This window comes from Triticum dicoccoides, chromosome 3B, assembly GCF_002162155.2.
Source record: "Triticum dicoccoides isolate Atlit2015 ecotype Zavitan chromosome 3B, WEW_v2.0, whole genome shotgun sequence".
Lineage (NCBI taxonomy): Eukaryota > Viridiplantae > Streptophyta > Magnoliopsida > Poales > Poaceae > Triticum > Triticum dicoccoides.
The window spans coordinates 614,577,507-614,588,655 of record NC_041385.1 but is presented as its reverse complement, the minus strand read 5'-3'; positions in this window follow the sequence as shown (position 1 = coordinate 614,588,655).

The window sequence follows — 11,149 nt, the reverse complement described above, 5'->3', positions numbered from 1 at the left end:
TACAACTCAAGAATTACAACTCAAAGCTAGAACAAGATATGAATCTATATGAATGCCTCCGGTGGTGTACCGGGATATGCAATCAATCAAGAACGACATGTATGAAAATTATGAAGGTGGCTTTGCCACAAATACGATGTCAACTACATGATCATGCAAAGAGCAATATGACAATGATGGAGTGTGTCATAATAAATGGAATGGTGGAAAATTGCATGGCAGTATATCTCGGAATGGCTATGGAAATGCCATAATAGGTAGGTATGGTGGCTGTTTTGAGGAAGGTAAATAATGGGTGCATGCTACCGGCGAAAGTTGCGAGGTATAATAGAGGCTAGCTAAATGGAAGGATGAGTGTGCGTATATCCATGGACTCACATTAGTCATAAAGAACTCATATACTTATTGCAAAAATCTACTTAGCCCTTGAAGCAAAGTACTACTACGCATGCCCCTAGAGGGATAGATTGGTAAGAAAAGACCATCGCTCGTCCTCGACTGCCACTCATAAGGAAGACAATCAAAAGAGCACCTCATGCAACAAATTTGTCACACAACTTTTACCATACGTGCATGCTACGGGACTTGCCAACTTCAACACAAGTATTTCTCAATTTCATATTTACCCACTAGCATGGCTCTAACATTACTACCTTTATATCTCAAAAAAATTATCAAGCATCAAATTGATCATAGTGTTTAATGCACTTTCTATGATAGTTTTTATTATACCCAACTTGGATACTCATCATTCTAGGACCAAATTCATAACCATAGAAAATACCATGATGTTCTAAGAGATTCTCAAAATAATATAAGTGAAGCATGAGAGACTAGCAATTTCTACAAAATTAAGCCACCGCCGTGCTCTAAAAGATATAAGTGAAGCACTAGAGCAAAAACTATCTAGCTCAAAAGATATAAGTGAAGCACATAGCATCTTCTAATAAATTCTAATCAAGTGGGATTCTCCCAAAAGGTGTGTACATCAAGGATGATTGTGGTAAACTAAAAAGCAAAGACTAATATAATACACGACGCTCCAAGCAAAACACATATCATGTGGCGAATAAAAATATAGCTCCAAGTAAAGTTACCAATGAACGAAGACGAAAGAGGGGATGCCTTCCGGGGGAAACCAAAAGCTTAGGCTTTTGGCTATTCTTGAATATATTGGGGTTCCTTGGGCATCCCCAAGCTTAGGCTTTTTCCACTCTTTATTCCATAGTCCATCAAAGCTTTACCCAAAACTTGAAAACTTCACAAAACAAAACTCAACAGGAAATCTCATAAACTCCGTTAGTGAAAGAAAATAAAACCACCACATAAGGTACTGTAATGAACTCATTATTTATTTATATTGGTTTTAAACCTACTGTATTCCAAGTTCTCTATGGTTCATACCACTTAATACTAGCCATAGATGCATCAAAATAAGCAAACAACACACGAAAAACAGAATCTGTCAAAAACAGAACAGTCTGTAGAAATCTGTAACTAACGCAAACTTCTGGAACTTTAAAAATCCTAACAAAATAGGAAGTCCTGGACAATTTGTTTATTTATCAGAAGAAAAAATAATAAATGCAAAATCACATTTCTGTGATTTATTGATTTTTTTATCGTGAGCACAAAGTTTCTGTTTTTCAGCAGAATCAAATCAACTATCATCATAGGTTATCTTATAGGTTCTTCTTGGCACAAACACTAATTAAAACATAAAAACACATCTAAACATAAGGTAGTGCAAAATTTATTACTAAACATAAACAAAAACAAGAAACACAAATAAAATTGGGTTGCCTCCCAACTAGCGCTATCGTTTAACGCCCCTAGCTAGGCATTGATAATTTTAATGATGCTCACATGAAAGACAAGAATTGAAGCGCAAAGAGAGCATAATGAAACACGTGACAAGCACATCTAAGTCTAACATACTTACTATGCATATGCATATTATAAGCAAACAAATTTTCAAGACAAGCAAAAACTAGCATATGCAAGGAAGAAGACGATAGCAATCTCAACATGAAGAGAGGTAATTTAGTAACATGAAAATTTCTACAACCATATTTTCCTCTCATAATAATTACATTTAGGATCATAAGCAAATTCAACAAAATAGCTATCACATAAAATATTTTCAACACGATCCACATGCATGGGAAGTTGACACTCTTCCAAAATAGTGGGATTAACATTAACAAAAGTCATGACCTCTCCAAGCCCACTTTTATCAAAAATTTCATAAGATTGATCAAAATCCAAATATGTGGGATCTAAAGTTGACACTCTTCCGAACCCACTTTCAATAATATTGCAAACACAATTATCAATCACATATTCATCATGGGGCTTAAATAAATTTTCAAGATCAAAAGAAGAATCACCCCAATCATGATCATTGCAACAAGTAGTAGGCATAGCAAAACTAGCATCCCCAAGCTTAGGGTTTTGCATATTATTAGCACAATTTTCATCAAGATAATTTATAATAAAATCATTGCAATCATGCTTTCTATTCAAAGATCTATCATGAATCGCTTCATAAAGTACTTCATCACAATTTTCAGATTCATGAATTTCAAGCAAAACCTCATAAAGATAATCTAGTGCACTCAACTCACTAGCAATAGGTTAAACATAATTGAATCTCTTAAAGAGATTAGCAAGTGGATGACGATCCATAAACTTTTAGCAAGCAAAGATGCAAGCAAAAAGAAGGTACATGGAGACAAAAGATTGAACGGAAGAGGGGCGAATAAAACGGCAAGGATGAAGTGGGGGACAGGAAAACGAGAGGCAAATGGCAAATAATGTAATGCGAGGGAGATGAGTTTGTGATGGGTACTTGATATGTCTTGACTTGAGAGAAGACCTCCCAGGCAACGGCGCCAGAAATCCTTCTTGATACGTCTTGAGCTTGCGTTGGTTTTCCTTGAAGAGGAAAGGGTGATGCAGCAATAGTAGCATAAGTATTTCCCTCAGTTTTTGAGAACCAAGGTATCAATCCAGTAGGAGGCTCCTCAAAAGTCCCACGCACCTACACAAACAAACAAAGAACTCGCAACCGACGCGATAAAGGGGTTGTCAATCCCTTCACGACCACTTGCGAAAGTGAGATCTGATAGAGATAGTACGATAAGATAAATATATTTTTGGTATTTTATAATATAGATGCAAATAAAAGTAGATTGAAAGCTTATATGATAAAAGATAGACCCGGTGGCCATAGGTTTAACTAGTGGTTTCTCTCAAGATAGCATAAGTATTACGATGGGTGAACAAATTACTGTCGAGCAATTGAGAGAAAAGCGAATAATTATGAGATTATCTAGGCATGATCATGTATATAGGCATCACGTCCGTGACAAGTAGACCGACTCATGCCTGCATCTACTACTATTACTCCACATATCGACCACTATCCAGCATGCATCTAGAGTATTAAGTTCATAAGAACAGAGTAACGCATTAAGAAAGATGACATGATGTAGAGGGATAAACTCAAGCAATATGATATAAACCCCATCTTTTTATCCTCGATGGCAACAATACAATACGTGCCTTGCAACCCTTTCTGTCACTGGGTAAGGACACCACAAGATTGAACCCAAAGCTAAGCACTTCTCCCATGGCAAGAAAGATCAATCTAGTACGCCAAACCAAACTGATAATTTGAAGAGACTTGCAAAGATAACTCAATCATACATAAAAGAATTGAGAGAAGATTCAGATATTTCTCATAGATAAACTTGATCATAAACCCACAATTCATCGGATCTCAACAAACACACCGCAAAAAGAGTTTATATCGAATAGATCTCCACAAGAGAGGGGGAGAACATTGTATTGAGATCCAAAAAGAGAGAAGAAGCCATCTAGCTAATAACTATGGACCCGAAGGTCTGTGGTAAACTACTCACAACTCATTGGAAGGGCTATGGTGTTGATGTAGAATCCCTCCGTGGTGGATTCCCCCTCCGGCAGAACGCCGATGACGGCTCCAAGATGGGATCTCACGGATACAGAAGGTTACGGTGGCGGAAATATTTCTTCGGTGGCTCCCTGGATGTTTTCGGGGTATGTAGGTATATATAGGAGGAAGAAGTACATCGGTGGCCGCTCGAGGGGTCCAGGAGACAAGGGGCGGGCCCGGGAGGGGTGGGCGCGCCCTCCTATCTCTTGGATGCCTCGATTGCTTCTTGACTTGCACTCCAAGTCCTCTAGATCACGTTCATTCCAAAAATCACGCTCCCTAAGGTTTCATTCCGTTTGGACTCCATTTGATATTCCTTTTCTTCGAAATACTAAAATAGGCAAAAAAAAACAACAATGCGGGCTGGGCCTCTGGTTAGTAGGTTAGTCCCAAAAATGATATAAATGTGTAAAATAAAGCCCATAAACATCCAAAACAGGTAATATAATATCATGGAACAATCAAAAATTATAGATAAGTTGGAGACGTATCACACGCCGCCAGTGTCGCCGGCCAGCCTGGTGACCTCCGCCTCCATCGCCCTGTCGGTGATGTAGTCCAGGTCCTCCTGGGTGGTGTCCTGGATGAGCACCGGCTCATCGTGAGCAAGTTCTTCAACGAGGTTGTCGAAGAAATCCTTCACCTGGTGTGCCGGGGGCTCGACTCACTTTGGGTCAAGACCGTGCGCATTGAAGACTGGCATCATGTCGAGGATTTCGGCCTGTCGAGTGTTGTTGCTCAGTGGGACCACACCCGGTGGCAGCCCGAACAAGGGCCCTTTGATGACCTTTCCGGACTTCGCCGCCCTGCCGGTCCTCTCCACCTTGCCGTTGGCAAACACGTGGTGCTGGAAGAGCCTCTGGCTGTACCAGGAGTGCCCCAGCACCATGAGGTTGTTCTGCAGACCGGTGCGGAGCCTCATGATGTCGGCCGCGTTCCTGAAGTCCCAGGCCGGCCTCCCCTTATTGTGCAGCGGAGCAATTCGACGGCGGATGAAATCCGCCGTGATCATCTCCAGGGTGAGCCCGGCCTCGGTAAGGCGGCGGATTCTAGTGGTGGCCATCGAGAACTTCTTGTTGTTGGGGTCGAGGTCGCTCCAGTCTGCGTCGCGGAGCAGCGGCTCCTGATGAATTCTTCGACAGAACTCCGGCGGGTCCTCCTCCATGATCCAGCACCACCGGCCCCTCCATTCTTCCCACCTCTCCTTCGTGGCGCCATTTGGGTATGCGCCTCTTTCCTGGACCCTCGGGATCCAGGCGATGGTTCCAGAAAGGGCGCCCCCCAGGCTGGACGCGAGGGGAGAAATAATGGCGGAAAAGCGTCGTGCTGGGCACTACTCCGGCAAAGCCCTCGCAGAGGTGGGAGAAGCACGCCAAGTACGCCACCGCGTTCGGCGTGAGGTCCATTAGGTTGAAGCCAAAAGTGCACATGATATCATTGAAGAAGTCGGAAAAAGAGGGGCAGAGCTCGCAGTAGAAGAAGTCAACAAAGAATGGGTAACATTCCTGGCTGCCCCTGTTGCAATCTGCAGGGAGGGCGCATATGGCGGGATGCGCCAATGTCGCCGCCCCCCACAGGGGCTTGAAATAATCCCTGAGTTCAAAGGCATCGACCGACAACGGGATGAAGTAGGCGGACTGCGCCCATCGCGCCACCGCCTCGCTCTCCGGCATCTCCTTCTCCTTCGTGTCCTTGGCTGCGCCCTTGCCCTTGCTAGATTTTGGCGCCATGGTGGCTGGGGAGGGAGAAAGGGGCCGAGGGCAGTGGGGGGAGCGGCGGCGGCGAGCAGGAGCTTGAGGAAGAAGAAGACGAGGACGGTGATGCCAGGATTGGGGGAAATGCAGACGGTAAATGAGTCGCGCGCCCGCGGTTATTCCTTTTTATGGGGAAGATGCGGGCCGCCTCTTTACCATTTATTGCGACATGATGCATGCCTGCAGCAACCGCTCCTCGCATGCCCCCCACATCACACACGACCCCCACATCACGCATTCAACACAGGTCGTGGGGAAGCGCAGCGGGTGAAAAGTTACTGTGGTAAAAACCGCCCCGCCTGCCCGCGCACCGTTTTTGGGCCTAGCCCAACAAATGCACCACGCTTATGTGTGGCCCAGGCCCGGGGGCTCCTGTCGGTGTACTAAAGTAGGGGCACTACTTTGTACCCCTTACTAAGTGCACGGGCAGTCAGAGCCGCGCCCACAACCACACTAGCAAAGGCACATGGAGGCGTTAAAGCCGCAAAACAGCCAACCACAGCGCCAAGACCAGAAGACCAAGAGGGCAAGGCGATCCTCCCGGGCAAGAGGCTTGCCGGGGCGGCTTCCACGGCCCTGGCGAGAGCCTTGCCGGGGCAACTTGCCCAACCCCACGCCAGCAGAACACGCCACCCTTTATCCCAAGGTTTCCAACTTCATTGGGACCAGGGCTCGGGAGGCACTTCTGTGGTGGCATGCAGATCTTTGTGAAGACAAGAGACACCCCAAATCAGAGGAGGAATAGAAGCCAACGAACCTCGGCAAGATCCTTTCCAAAGAAGCACACGAGACCTATGGCAACATCATTTCCAGGGACAACTACAACGCCGCAGCAAGACCCTTGCTGGGGCCCTGGCAAGGCCCTTGCCTAGGACGTCTGTGGCATCTATGGCCAGGCCCACGCCTGCCATGGTCCAGCCAGCACTCCCCATGCAGCTGCCAGCCCACCAACTAGGGAGGCACCTGCGTGTCAACAGGAGGCTTCTAGGCCGAATCAGCAACGCCTACGTGGTGGCATGCAAATCTTCGTGAAGACTTCTCCACCGCGCCACCTCAGCTGCCTGCCAGCCTACATGGCACCACACACCCCGCTGGCTCGGACGCGTGTCAAGGCAGGGTGGAGCAGCGACGGACGGGACATGGGTTCGCATTTAATGCACCTTGTCTCGTATGACTAGAGATAGGATTAACTACAGTACCCCAATGCCACCTCCTGGTGCCACTGTGGTGATCCCCTTGCCTATAAAAGGAGGCCCAAGGCATCCAGGAGAAGGATTCGGACCCTTGGACAAGTTACAATCATGGTAGCTAGCTTAAGAACAGCAAGAACACTCAAATAGATATTCTAGGCACGAGTAGGGTATTACGCATGACGCGGCTCGAACCTGGGTAAACGACCTGTGTGCTCTGAATTGGCCTTCGATCCCGCTCTCCTCTCAACCCTGCGCCCCGCAACCGCAGTAGGGATCCCGTTTTGATCCCATAGGTGTCCTTTCCACCAACACCAGTGGATGTAATATGTCGTAATTTCTTTATTGTATAGTCTAGGTTTTTTCTTATTCACAATGTTGCAGTTATTTTACTGTATATATATCATGTCTTCGCAGAAACCAGCCAAATCATAAAAATTACGGTACATAATCGGGCCGTCATTAAATCATGATGTATCACCCGCATCATGGGCCCCGTCATCTTGGTCCGTTAACAGGCCTAAATGTAAACTGGCCCACTAGTAGATTCGTGCCTTTAATAGGCTGACTAAACTGTCGGCCCTCTTTTCGCAAGAAAACTCAATGGGCTTTTAGGAGGCTGAAGAGTAGGTTGGGCCTGAAACGTGTCGAACAGCTCACGGCCCGGCAGCATCCTGAAATGGACCCCGGCCCATGATTGTGCCAATCAAATCATGGGCTTTTAACAGGCCAAAATTGTCTCGGTCCTTGTTTGGCCCAATCAGATTATCGGCTGCGAGCAGGCCAGATGCAAACCGGGCCGTAGTTAGGCCCAACTATATGATGGGCTTTTAATAGGCCGAAATAAATATAGGGCCGAAATGTTAAACGGGCCTTTAACAGGCCGAAACTAATATCAGGCCAAATTACTAAATGGGCCTTTAGCAAGTGGGTCCAAAAGCATACCGTCCTGTAGACGGGCCGAATCTGATATGGGCCATAATTTAGCCCAAAGCCTCTTAAAGGGCCGGACCTGATCTGGGCCGTAATTTGGCCCAAAACGTGGTAGAATTTTAACGGGTCGGATCTCATATGGGGCATTATTAGGCCCGGAACGTGGCAGGCTATTAATGGACCGGATCAAATATGGGCCGGCATTTGGCCCAAAACATGGCATCCAGTTAATGGGCCGGCCTACTAGTGTCCTCAAAATCTTGTGGGCCTTCAGCTGCACCGGCCCATTATGGTCGGCAAAATCTCGTGGGCCTTTATCTGGGTCAGCCCATTATGGTCCGCAAAATCTTGTCGGCCTTTACCTGGGCCGGCCCATTACGGCCCGCAAAATCTTGTGGGCCTTTAGCTGGGCCGGCCCATTATGGCCCGCAAAATCTCATGGGCCTTTAGCTAGGCCGGCCCATTAAGGTCTGCAAAATCTCATGGGCCTTTAGCTGGGCCGGCCCATTATGGTCCGCAAAATATTGTGGGCCTTTAGTTGGGTCATCCCATTTAAACTTTATGGGCCACTTTTGTGCCTGTCCACGTGTCAACATATCATAGGCACATCTCGCCCATTGGATGAGTGACACCTGTGCCAACGCGGAGCTGACACATCTTTCCTCCAGCCAATGATGATTTTACACGTGGAAAATCCCCATTGGTCCGGGCTGTTAACGGGTTATCGGATCCAAAACCGGAACCGATAGCTTAACGGTGTTCCGTTACGGTGGATGCCACGTGTTAGTCACCCTTGACGAAAGCACTTCTGTGACGCATGATTTATCGTCATGGAAGTGGACACTTCTATGATGATAATTTTGGTAATGTCATGGAACACTTCAACGACAGCACAGGTATGACTATCTTGATTATGTCATAATATCGTCATGGATGTACATGCATGACAGAAACGTGACCTACTGTGACAAACATGTATCATCATGGAAGTGTATTTTTTGTAGTGTACTAACTATGGACCCGTAGGTCTACAAAGAACTACTCATGCATCATCGGAGAGGCACCAATGGACATGATGAACCCCTCCGTGATGGTGTCTAGATTGGATCTGGTGTTTCTGGACTCTATGGCGGCTGAAATTGATTTTTGTCAACTCCACTAGGGTTTCTAGAATATTGGGGTATTTATAGAGCAAAGAGGCGGTGCACGAGGCCAACGAGGAGGGCACAACCCACCGGGGCGCGCCTGGGCCCCCAGGCGCGCCCCGGTGGGTTGTGCCCTCCTCATTGGCCTCCCGCACCGCCTCTTTGCTCTATAAATACCCCAATATTCCAGAAACCCTAGGCCCTGGTGGGTTGTGCTCCCCTTGGAGCTCCCCTCAGGTGCATTCCTGGCGCACTGGATGTCTTCTGGCCCAAAACAAATCCACAAAAAGTTTCGCTACGTTTGGACTCCGTTTCGTATTGATTTCCTGCGATGTAAAAAACATGCAGAAAACAGCAACTTGCACTAGGCACTATGTCAATAGGTTAGTACCAAACAATGATATAAAATGACTATAAAATGATTGTAAAACATCCAAGAATGATAATATAACAACATGGAACAATCAAAAATTATAGATACATTGGAGACGTATCAGCATCCCAAGCTTAATTCTTGCTCGTCCTCGAGTAGGTAAATGATAAAAACAGAATTTTTGATGTGGAATGTTTCCTAACATGTTCATCTCATTTTCTTTTCTTTATAGCATGGACATTTGGACTTTTATATGGTTCAAAGCAATAGTCTAGTTTTGACATGAAGACTTTAATACTCAAGCATACCAACAAGCAACCATGTCTTTCAAAATATCAACACTAAAGCAAGTTACCCTAGCCCATTATGCTCAATCATTGATCCATTCATGAAACACACTCGAATATTAGCTACACCCAATGCTCTAATACGATCATAGTGCCCCTTAGTTGGTGCTTTATGAGAGAAGATGGAGACTCAAATTCAAAATAAAAATTGAATAAAGTAAAAGAAAGGCCCTTCAGAGAGGGATGTAGGGATTTGTAGAGGTGCCAGAGCTCAAAGTGAAAATTGAGAGATAAAAACATTTTGGGAGGCATACTTTTCCCACCAACGAAAACGGTTTAGAGCTCCCAACACTTTCCATGCTAGATACATCATAGGCGGTTCCCAAACAGAAAATAAAGTTTATTCCTTTTTCCACCATTACTTTCACTTTCCATGGCTAACCGTATCCACGGGTGCCCTCTATACCAACACTTTCCAAGGAATTTATTATTTGACAACATAAAGTAATTCATTTTTCATTTCGGGACTGGGCATCCCTAATACCTTTGTCGTACTCTCGTGCAATGACAAGTGAATAAGCACTCATCTTGAGAATAACACATCTAGCAGGGAAAATATTGGCCACCCCTCACTGCCTCGCGAGCGGTGGAGCACACAAAAGAGAAATTTATTTTGAAAATTAGAGATGGCACATGCAAATTTGCTTAGAACGACATCGAAATACCGCATATATGTAGGTATAGTGGACTCATATGGCAAAACTAGTTTAAAGGGTTTTGGATGCACAAGTAGTGATCATACTTAGTGCAAAGTGAAGGCTAGCAAAAAGATTGAGAAGCGACCAACCAAGAAACGAAAAATCTTGTACCCAAGCATTAAGCATAAGTAACACCGAATAATGCAACATAAGTAGGATATAAATTTCATTGCATAACTATTGACTTTCGTGCTTGCATAGGGAATCACAAACCTTAACATCAATATTCTTACTAAAGCACAATTACTCATCAACATGACTCACATATCATGTCGTCATATCTCAAAACCATTACTAAGAATCAAGTTTATTTGGTCCAATGATATTCATGAATTTTTTTATTATATCTCCTTGGATATCTATCACTTCGGGACTATTTTCATATGTTGCTTTTGATAAGCTCAAACAAATTTAAGTGAAGAACATGAGCATAAATTTTCTTTCTCTCAAAATAATCTAAGTGAGGCAAGAGAGAATTTCTTAAAAATTTACTAACTCCCAAATAAATCTAAGTGAAGCATGAGAGAATTTCTTCAAAAATAACAAAGCACATCGTGCTCAAAAAGATAAAACTGAAGCACTAGAGCAATTCCATGGCTCTAAAAATTTAAGTGAAGCATATGAGCAAGCATAGCATAATTTTTGGCTCTCTAAAAAAGGTGTGCCCAGCAAGGATTCAAGACTTAAAACACAAAGAAAGACAAGCAAAGAATCATATCATACAAGACGC